The sequence below is a fragment of the Bison bison genome, unplaced genomic scaffold, assembly GCF_000754665.1.
Source record: "Bison bison bison isolate TAMUID 2011002044 unplaced genomic scaffold, Bison_UMD1.0 scf7180017864216, whole genome shotgun sequence".
Classification (NCBI taxonomy): Eukaryota; Metazoa; Chordata; class Mammalia; order Artiodactyla; family Bovidae; genus Bison; species Bison bison.
Window position 1 is genome coordinate 860,922 of NW_011494788.1, and position 11,668 is coordinate 872,589.

The window sequence follows — 11,668 nt, forward strand, 5'->3', positions numbered from 1 at the left end:
TCCTGATGCCCACATCACATCCCCGGGGCCCACCTCTGATTGTGCTGTAGCTGGAGTGGACAAAAGCTAGGTGAGCCTCTCTGTTTTCTTGCCCTGGGCCTTCTCTCATGCTGTACAAGCTCTAAGCCTATGCAAGCTCAGCTGGAAGCAGAGTAGAGTCAATGTCCTACACGAAGCCATGGAATCTTGTCCTAGACAACTAGCCCACTCTAACACATTAGTGCATGGAAAGATGTACCAGACTAGATTGAAAGAGACCTAGAAGATATAACAGTTAAAGATAATATGTGGTTCTAGATAAGATTGTAGTTTGGGCAAACCGGATATAAAAGATCTTTTTAAGACAACTATAAAAGTGTGAATATGGCCTTGTACTTCATGAGATGAAGATATACTGAAGTGTAAAAATAGATATTATTAGCTAAGATTGTGTATGTGTGTATTCCAAAAGCCAAAAAAAAAAAAAAGAATCTGGGAAGATATACAGTAAGGTATTGACTGTTCAATCTCTAGATATTTGCAGTATGATCCTATTATTCCCTTAGTTTTATTTATCTGTGTTTTCTAATATTTTACCACACACACACAAACTGCTCTGATATTTTAAAGGAAGCATTTTTAAAAAGCTAATACAGTGTCCAACTTTCAACCTGTTATTGTTATTCCAGGGCAATTTCTATACAGTTCAGAGATAAATGAGTCTGAGAAACAAGGGAAAATGTAAATGGACTAAAGAGGGTCCCATAATGCATTGTGGCAGGAAACGGATATCCAGGCCATGACCCAGCTCCTGGGCAGACAGGATCCCATAAATATCAGAGTCCGAGTCTTTGTGAGTTATAATCACTCCTCTCTGTAAACTTATTCACATGCACGCATTAACATACTCAGAGAACACAGACACATTCCTCAGCCCAGATGGAGGAAGATGCTTGTTTAACCAGCACTTCATAATTTATGATTTCAGGAATTAGGAGCCAGCCTCCCTGCTTACTAACTGCACCTGATGTGACTTGGCAGGAAACTTCCACCGTAACACACACATTCTCTGTAAACTGATGATCCTCCTATACACTTAATCTTTTCCCAACCAATCCCCGCAAAAGAAAACAAATATTTGTAGATTAAAGGAGAGCTGCCTTTTCATCCTTTACAGCTGCTGGCATGCAAGCCATAAAGCACAGAGTGTTTAATTAATGGAAAGATATCATTACAGAGACAGCTGGACCTGCATTCAGATGAGTTTGGATTCAAGGTGCCAAGAGATAAAGATCTGAAAATGGAGAAGCTGGACTGCAATTGGGTTCATTTATAAAAGAGGCTATTAAAGGTCAACTGTGTTTTCTTGTGCTAGAGATAAAGAGATGCTATCAAAAACAATTGGAAAGTAATTCAAAAGAGAGCACTGAGTCACTTACGCTAAATTAATTTGTCTTTCTGATAGCATGGCACGCATGATGGGAAAGTAAATTTACCTAAAAGCAAGATCTTTCAAAAACAACCATTGGTCATGTCTTTCATGCAAAGTCACTGAAATATGCTCCAGAAGCCAGAACCACTGGTTCTGTCTGATCACTGCAGCCTGTTTCCAGTCTGAGAATTCACTGCTTTCCCCTATGGATAGTACTATAGTGGCATTTCTATGGACACGCTAAGATGCCTGAGCCTGCTAATATCTTCCCACTGCCCTTGATGAACTAATAGCCAAGGACCAGGACTACCCATGGTGCACATGTTCCCACTTTCCTGTCATTCAGCAATATATTAGGACAAACTAGCTTGCTGTATTTTACCTACAACCTCCCCTTCTTCCTGTGCTCACTCCAATATAGCACACGTTAAAATGTATGCAGACTGGAATGAAAATTGTTCATTTAACTGGAGGATATATCTACAATTATGACTGGTAGTTTGTTTAACTTCATATAGCGACATGATATGTTTTCTTTGTGTATCTCCCCCTCAGGGTGAATCCTTTCATTCAACTACTGCAAACTTCCCTTCTCCCCAACACATCTGACACCAGTCAGATGTGTGACAAAGAGCAATTTCTTCCAATGCTCAGTGAACCCACTGAGCTCACCTTCATCTTCCCCTGGGCAAGATGGAGGTTGTGTCTATTTGCTGCCGGACTTGGGGGTGACAGGGACAAATGCACTCCATGAGACTGTGACCTTGTGCTGGTAACCTGGATCTAATTCTCTTCTACTCTTCTTCTTGCCAGAAGAAAACTGCTTGTTGCTCTTCTTCATTTCTTGGGCTTGGGAGTTAATTGGAGTGTTTATTTTCTGAAACCACAAGAATAATGAGCAATTTTCTGCAAAGGTCTATTTGTGAACATGCATTTCCAGACAAATTCCTGCTCAGCCCCAGTTCCGTGTCAGTTGGGAGTGTTGACCAAGGAGAGACACAGAGGTTAAGAGGCAGTCGATATCATACATTTAGCACTGTGGATCATTTGCAGGTTTTAATAACAGATTGCAATTCAGAATCTGCACTACAAAGGATTTCCAGAACAGATATCTCAAGGTTTCTTCTGAGTCTATCACCTTTCAAACACCAGGGAGGCGGACATCTTCGTTATTAACTAAATTAGAATAAACTTGCTCATGTTCACATCTCACCATATACCTGACCTTAATAGGATGTGCTGTAGGCTCCAGTCATTGGAAAGAGCCCCAGAGATGAAGGGTTCCCCCCAGTCTTGGAGGCTACTGAGAAACAGCACACCACGGAAGGAGCCAAGAGTAACAGCAGCCACAATAGCTACCACTTGTGGAGCAGCTGCTGTAAGTCACATAATCTACCACTTGTTTTACATACACTGTGCATGCAAAGTCGCTTCAGTCGTACCCAACTCTTTGCAACACTGTGGACCATATCCCACCAGGCTCCTCTGTCCATGGGATTCTCCAGGCAAGAATACTGGCATGGCTTGCCATGCCCTCCTCTGGGGGATCTTCCCAATCTAGGGATCAAACCCATATCTCTTATGTCTCCTCAATTGGCAGGTGGGTTCTTTACCACTGGTGTCACTTGGGAAGCCCTAATGTCCTTTAATTCCTAAAACCAGGCTGGGAGATGGGTATTATGGTTTGCATTCTTAACTTAAGCTGAGCTAAACTAGTAATCCCTAAATATTTAGGTAAATAGAAGAGACAGCATACACTCATGTACTTGCTCTGTGTCAGGTTTCTGAAACCATCTCTTGTGATTCCGAGTTTGCCAATGAAACTATGAGTCTAGAAATAACTACAACATACCAGGTGGATTTCTCCTGTGCTATCTGTCCCACCCACCTCCTATCTTCATGCTAAATCAGCATTAGTGTCCTCTGGAGGATGCTCCTTCCACTACATCAACTGTCTCATTGAATGAGCTGTTCACTCTCTTCTTACAGCCCCTCAGCCCCTCTGTCCACAGTAATGGGCACATGCCCAAGTCTGTCCAAACCCTTGGACGGACTCCTTCCCACTCCCTGGCTATGATTGTTTGTTACAATGAGCGTGTAAAACAGTAACAGTAATTCAAAATATATTAGTGGTTTTTATGTGCTAGACATCTTATTTTTTACATATTCTCACAAGGATTCTATGATGTAGGTACTGTTATTATCTCCATTTTTCAGAGGTGGAGAGTGAAATGCAGATGGTTAGACATCTTGCCCAGGCTCTAATATCTAGAAAGTTGCAAAGCTGAGACTCATTTTGTATCAGTTAGCTATTGCCACGAAAATGCTGGGTAAACAATTTCATGTCTTAAAACAATAATCATGTGTTCTCCCTGAGCTGGGTCACACCAATGTTAGCTGGTAGAGGCTGGCCTCAGATAGATGTGTCAGATGTGACCTTGGCCGAGCTGGTTTATGCAGTCGGGTCCATAGGGTCAGCAGATGCAGGCTGGGTGACTGAGCTCCATGTGTCTCCAGGGACCTGAGGGCTGGCCTGGGCATGTCCTTAGGGAATAACCAGAGAGCAAGAGCAGAGAGAGAAACAAAAGAGACTTCCTGAGGCCCAGACTAGGAATCAGCACACTGCTGTTCTCACCTCGTGCAGACACAGTCAAGAAGTGGGATGTGTAGTCTGTCTCTTGTGAGAGCTCCACAGAGAAAAGCAAAGCAGAAAGATTCAGGGAGAAGTGAAGCACTGGGACCAATGACACAAGCTACGACAACGTCCCATTCACTCCTTTAGAAATGTTCCGTCTCCAGCTGGGGAATTTCAGTTCCTTGCTGGTCAGTGGCATCATGAGCTGTGCATCTTTAAGGTGGTCCAGCACCTACATCCCCCAGTGAGAGGAAGAAACTGGTCACAGTGGTATGTGGGGAGAGATGAACAGATCAAAGATGGAGAGAAGTCTCCAAGGATGCACACTGCCTCGGGGACCGCTTGTCTTCAAGCTTCAGCTGTGTTCCCACCCATCCTGTCATTTGGTTGTTCAAGCCTGCTTCTCAAGTCATTACCCCAAACTCCTTTAATTTAGATTTACTTACTGTCAAATGTTACCCAACACTAAAACACCTTGTGAGTAAAAAAAAAAGCACAACTGCAGTAATTCATGCTAACATCCCTCACAATCAACATATATTTTAGGCATCTACTATTTGCAATGGGTTGTGTTAAAAACTGGGGATCAGAAAGAATGGGTCAGGTTGAATGCCTGTCCTCAAAGAACTCATCATATAGGAGACACAACAGAAACACAGCTTGTGACACTGCCAAATGAGTGCTTTCAAGGGAAATGCGGAGACATCACTTTGCCCACAAAGGTAGTCAAAGCTATTGTTTTTTTCCCAGTAGTCATGTACAGATGTGAAAGTTGGACCATAAAGAAGGCTGAGCACTGAAGAATTGATGCTTTTGAACTGTGGTGTTGGAGAAGACCCTTGAGAGTCCCTTGGACTGCAAGGAGACCAAACCAGTCAACCCTAAAGGAAATCAACCCTGAATATTCACTGGGAGGACTGATGCTGAAGCTGAAACTCCAATATTTTGGCCACCTGATATGAAGAGCCAACTGATTGGAAAAGACAGTGATTCTGGGAAAGATTGTGGAAAAAGAAGGGGGCAGCAGAGGATGAGATGGTTAGATGGGATCACTGACTCAACGGACAAGAGTTTGAGAAAACTCTGGGAGATAGTGAAGGACAGGGGAGCCTGGCGTGCTGCAGTCCATGTGGTCACAAAGAGTCGGACACAACTTAGGGACTGAACAACAACAAAGGGAAATGCGGGAAAGGGTGGGATTAAATTCTGATTTGGGCAAAAATAGGACTGTCTGATAGAGGACCTGATGTGTGCTGTCAGTTCCTAGAAGATTGAGGATTATTTCTGCAGCCAGAGGAGAGAAAGGTGGGTGGCACTGAGGGGATTGCTGTGGGGGAGGGTAGCAAGGGCAAGGAGCAACATCATAGAACTATTGAAAACTACATGACATCAGATGGGGGATCACAATCATTTGGTAGTTGACAGATCTTTTAAAGTGAAAAGTTAGAAAAATTTGCCAGTGTGCCTCTAAGAAATTGTGCTAGGCAATGAGGCCATGTGTAGCTGGCAGAGTGGCTCTGCCCTACTTAGCAGGCATTACATCCCTAAAGGGCCAGGAATACAGAAAATGTCCCTTGAGATTGTTCTGCTTCTTTACATCCTGACATTGCACTTGCAAAGCAACCTTTATATCATCATTTGGTTTTCCACATAGACGGTCCTCTAGGGAAGGGAAGAGGCTAACCAGCCCACGGTAATATTCCAATCCACTTGGCAGTTACATTTCTTAGAATAAATTTTTAAATTGAAAACCTAGTTTATAGAGCAAATTCTTGGCAGTCTGGTGTGTAGTCAAGACTCTATTTTACAGAAACCCAACATAAGTTAAACAAAAGGGGTTGCCTGGAAAATTATCCATTTGGCTTACAAAGAAAGAGCTTCAGGCACGAGGGCTGCTTCAGGGCCTTTAGGATGGAACTTGGAACTCCATGTTCTTCTCTCATCATTGTTTGGGGATTTTCTACATCCAGGTATACACCAACAGCTCTGAGATCATATTTTATATCCCACAAGCAATAAAGAAGAAAGAAATGATTTTGCTAGTTCCAGCAGAAAATATTCTAAAATATTCCTCCTATTGTTCAGATTTGAATTAGCTGCTCATTTATGAGGGATACCAAAGGGATGGAATGAAATGATTGATCCAGCGTGGGATCATGTGCTCAGAGATGGGTGAGAGTACTGTCCCAAAGTTTGGGCAGGGTGTTTCCTGGACAGACAAAATCAGGGTCATCAAATTTATTTATCATGAGTTAATTATGCTTTATATCCAATGGTCCTCAGACAGACCAAACTAAAGGACTAGACATGGACACACTCCCACTTCCAAGAAAAGAGCAACCAAACAACATTTACCCTGGCCCTGCATCTTTTTAAAGTCATGATTAGAGGTGATGCAGACCGAATAAGCTTTTGGACACATCATGGATTAAGTTTGGTTAGGTCAACCCTGTGTCTAGGATATTAAATTTTTACTGAGATGGAAAAAAGTGACTGAGTGCCAAATGATAACAGAAAATAAGTGTCTTTATCTGCTTTGGGGATGTATTCATGTGCCCTGAAATACAAACACAGAAGAACCACCAGTGTCCCAGATGCTCAGGGGAAATGTTGGAAGAGAGTAATAGTGCGCCCAAGAGTACCTGTAGCCATTCTCCGGATCTTAGAGCAGTTGTTCTTTCTTAACCTCCACCCCTATCCAAGAAGCTTGCCATTGCATTCAAAACAGCACAGAACATTTTAGATCCCACAGTTGCAAAGGTCAATTTTTCATGATTCTTTTAGTCTTCTTTAAACAGGGACTACTTAGGCAGGTCAAACACGACCCATGTTAAAAGCATGGCCAGTCATACAGTTTTGAAAGCAAGGCATAAAATGTAAAGGAAAAAAGTGATGGACCCCAGAAGACTAAATTTCTGTCACTCATTCTTGCGTGGACTCTTGAGCAAGGTACATCCTCTTCGAAGTTGTTTCTTCATCTGTGAAAGCAGCTTGTTGGTCAAGTTAATCTCTAAGGATCTTTCCACATGGAAAGATCTTTGATTTCACTAGAATTCCAATTTCCTAACCTTTTCCAGGACTGATGCCTTAATGTATTCTCAGAGTCCTTTGTTGCTCTGAGGATGATGGGATCACTAGTATGGGAACAGTGTCTACATACCAAACCATATACTGTAGAAGGGTGTTTGGAGCTCAGCCTTTCAAATTGCACAGACGTCTTCAAACCACGCCTCCTGCATGTTGCCTAGAGTGAGGGACATTGTCAACAGAGAATCAGGAGGACTTGGCTCCTGCCTTTCAGGTGTAGAACACTTAACAATGGCTCTTTGACCTTGAATCTGGGAGGAATAGGAAGGTAGGCCTGCTGAGTCTGGTTTTAGACATCCAAGAGAAAGTTCAGGAGGCAGAAAGAGAAGTGAGAATGGGGGCCAAGAACTATAGAATTTTTAATTGGAAAAAAATATTTGTATCCTTTTTGTCCTTTCAGCAATGAGGGGTAGAAGCTAAACACTTGGCTTTGACTTGTAGATTAATGATGGCCTCAAAAATGGTGTTTCATAAGCAATAGGAGAAGGAGGAGTATTGGAGTATTTGTATTGGAGGAGTATTTGTATTGGAGTACAAATGCAGTCACCCTTCTCCAGTACTTTTGCCTGGAAAATCCCATGGACGGAGGAGCCTGGTAGGCTGCAGTCCATGGGGTTGCTAGGAGTCGGACATGACTGAGGGACCTCACTTTCACTTTTCACTTTCATGCATTGGAGAAGGAAATGGCAACCCACTCCAGTGTTCTTGCCTGGAGAATCCCAGGGGCTGCGGAGCCTGGTGGGCTGCCGTCTCTGGGGTCGCACAGAGTTGGACACGACTGAAGCAACTTAGCAGCAGCAGCAGCACAAATACAGGTCTACTGCTCTGTCGACACAGATAACATGTGGCAGACTCTGAATGAGGCCGCCATGTCTTTCTCCTGCCACCTGGTGTGCTGAGGGCAGTTTCACCCTCACTTTATCTGACTCTCCCTGTGTACATTATATTGTTGGTTTAATGAATAAATAGAAAAAAATTTGTCCAGGTGACAGACCCCCTAAAGAAAGTGTGGCAGTCTGTGGGCCTGTGATCTGCAGTCAACTGCTGCTGCTAAGTCATTTCAGTCATGTCCGACTCTTAGCGACCCTGTGGACTGCAGCCTACCAGGCTCCTCTGTCCATGGGATTTTCCAGGCAAGAGTACTGGAGTGGGGTGCCATTGCAGTCAACTAGGATGGGGCTTTAATCCTAGACTGACACTGATTTATTCCAGTTATATCACCTACCTTCAAGAGAATGGATTGACAAGTGTCTATCAGTAGATGACTAGTTACTCTACAGTAGCTGACCCAATGGAATACTGTGCAACCTTAGAAAGAGAGAGGAGGCTATTATGTAGTTCAGTGAAAAGATCATCAGGCTATTTCTTTCTATGAAACAAGCAGGATGCAAGACAGTTTAAATACTATGTTACCTTTGGTCTAGGGAGGGAAGAAAAGAATATATTCACATATGTCATTTGCATGTACTTTAAAAAAATTTTATCAGAGTATAGTTGATTTACAGTGTTATGTGGTTTCAGGTATACAGCAAAGTGATTCAGTTATACATATACATGTGTTTATCCTTTTTCAGATTTTTTTTCTCATATAGGTTAAAATATTGAGTAGAAGTCCCTGTACTATATAGTAGGTCTTTGTTGGTTATCTATCTTGTATATAGTAATGTGTGTATGCAATCCTAAAATCCTGATTTATTCCCCTTTCCCTGACATTTCCCTTTGGTAACCATAAATTTGATTTTGAAGTCTGTGATCTGTTTCTGTTTTGTAAATAAGTTGATTTGTATCATTTTGAAATTAGATTCCACATATGAGCAATTTCAGATGATATTTGTTTTTTTCTCTCTGTAACTTACTTCACTTACTCTGATAATTTTTAGGTCCATCCATGTTGAAGCAAATGGCATTATTTCATTCTTTTTATGGCTGAGTAACATTCTATTGTATATTTGTACTACATCTTCTTCATCCATTCCTCTGTCAATGAACATTTAAGTTGCTTCCATGATTTGGCTATTGTAAATAGTGCTAGAGTGAACACTGGGGTGCATGTGTTTTTTTGAATCGGTTTTCTCTGGATATATGCCCAAGAGTGGGATTGGTAGACTACATGGTAGGTCTATTTTTAATTTTTTAAGGAACCTCCATACTTTCCCATAGTGGTTGCACTAATTTACATTCCCATCAACAGTGTAGGACAGTTCTCTTTTCTCCACATCTTCTTTAGCATTTATTGTTTGTCGATTTTTTAATGATGGCCATTCTGACTTGTGTGTTCAGTTCAGCTCAGTCGCTCAGTCATGTCCAACTCTTTGCAACCCCATGAACTGCAGCACACCAGGCCTCCCTGCTCATCACCAACTCCAAGAGCCTAGCCAAACTCATGTCCATTGAGTCGGTGATGCCATCCAACCATCTCATCCTCTGTCATCCCTTTCTCCTCTTGCACTCAATCTTTCCCAGCATCAGGGTTTTTTCAAATGAGTCAGTTCTTCACATCAGGTGGCCAAAGTATTGGAGTTTCAGCTTCAACATCAGCCCTTCCAATGAACACCCAGGACTGATCTCCTTTAGAATGGACTGGTTGGGTCTCTCAAGAGTCTTCTCCAACACCACAGTTCAATAGCATCAATTCTTCGGCGCTCAGCTTTCTTTATAGTCCAACTCTCACATCCATACATGACTACTGGAAAAACCAAAGCCTTGACTAGATGGATCTTTGTTGACAAAGTAATGTCTCTGCTTTTTAATATACTGTCTAAATTGGTCATAACTTTCCTTCCAAGGAGTAAGTGTTTTTTAATTTCATGGCTGCAATCACCATCTATAGTGATTTTGGAGCCCCCCAAAATAAAGTCAGCCACTATTTTCACTGTTTCCCCATCTGACTTGCGTGAGGTGATACCTATTGTGTTTATTTGCATTCCTCTGATAATTAGTGATGTTGAGCATTTTTTCATGTGCTTTTTGGCCATCTGTATGTCTTCTTTGGAGAAATGTCTGTATGTTTTGTGTATATGTATAAAGGAACACTGAAAGTATATGCAAGAAACTATTAATTTACTAGAGGGCAGAAGTGAGGCGGTCATGAAAGAGTCTGTACAGAAATGAAGAGGGAGTGATACTGACATTGTGCACCTTTTATGTTGTTTTGATTGTTAAACAATGTGAATACATTGCCTATTTTAAAAATTTTAAATTCAAAAGGAATTTGGGATGTGATTTTGTTAAGGTGGGCTTCCCAGGTGGCTCAGTGGTGAAGAGCCTGCCTGCCAATGCAGGAGATGCAGATTCAATCCCTGGGTCGGGAAGATCTCCTGGAGAAGGAAATAGCAACCCACTGCAGTATTCTCACCCGGGAAATCCCAAGGACAGAGGGGTCTGGTAGGCTACATAGTCCATGTGATCACAAAAGAGTCCACATGACTTAGTAATCGCTAAGTGGACTTCGCAACTAAACAGCAATAGAAATTTGTTAAGAAAAAACTAGCTTTGTTGTTGTTTAGTCTCTAAGTTGTGTCTGACTCTTTTGCAGCTCCATGGACTGTAGCCCACCAGGATCCTCAACCATGGAATTTCTCAGGCAAGAATACTGGAGTGGACTGTCATTTCCAACTGCTATTGCAAATAAATCATAAAACTCAAAGGCGACTGTAGTATGTTGTTTTTTTTTTTTTCTCACTTACACGAAGTCCAAAAGCTCAAGGTCATTCAGGGACCCAAGTTTCTTTCAAAATAGGTCTCCTTTTCTCCTGTGTATCTCAGATTCCTCTGCATCCAGCTGGTGGAATTAGGGTGCTGGAGAGGAACCATGGGCCTGGAAGTGAGGCAATCATTGCTACCCTCATTGCTTTGTCAGAATTCAGCCAGACAGCCACCCACAACTGCAAAGGAAGCTGGGAAAACAGCCTAGCTGTGGCCCCTGGAGGAGGAGAAGATGAGTTGGGTGAAAAAGAAAAACATTTTACCAGTGGAAACACTTAGCAAAAGAAAAATTTTGATAAATCCTATTTATTTTCTGAGTATTTCAAGTTAGCTTTTACTAGAGCATTGTTTTGAAATTGTGTCATTACATAACTGTTCCCACAAGACAGATTTGTGGATGTTGATGAGATCTGCGTGTTCACTAATCTGATCCATTTATCACATCTTCGGTTTAAAGGAACCATTGAAAGTTCTGCTATTAGAGCAAATATTGAGGGTCCATTGAACAGTAGGATTCTGTTCAGGATCCCCTATTTTGTTTACTTCAAGTAAGATTCAAGGGCACTGTTCTATTTATGAATCCCAGGAAGCAAGATAAACAGCATCAAGTGCCTCAAAATGCCCCCAAATTCAGTGCTGCTAGTATGAATGGGGTGTCCAGGATGGAGGTCATATTCACTTACCAGTGTCAGGAAATTCAGAATAAGCAACTAAGATTACTAGTTGTCTCTAATGCAAAACTGCATTATTTCCAGGGTTTATCTGATTCATTGCCTTTGAGCTGTTTCACAATTGACAGCAAAGCAAACCATTTGTGTCTATGGATATGC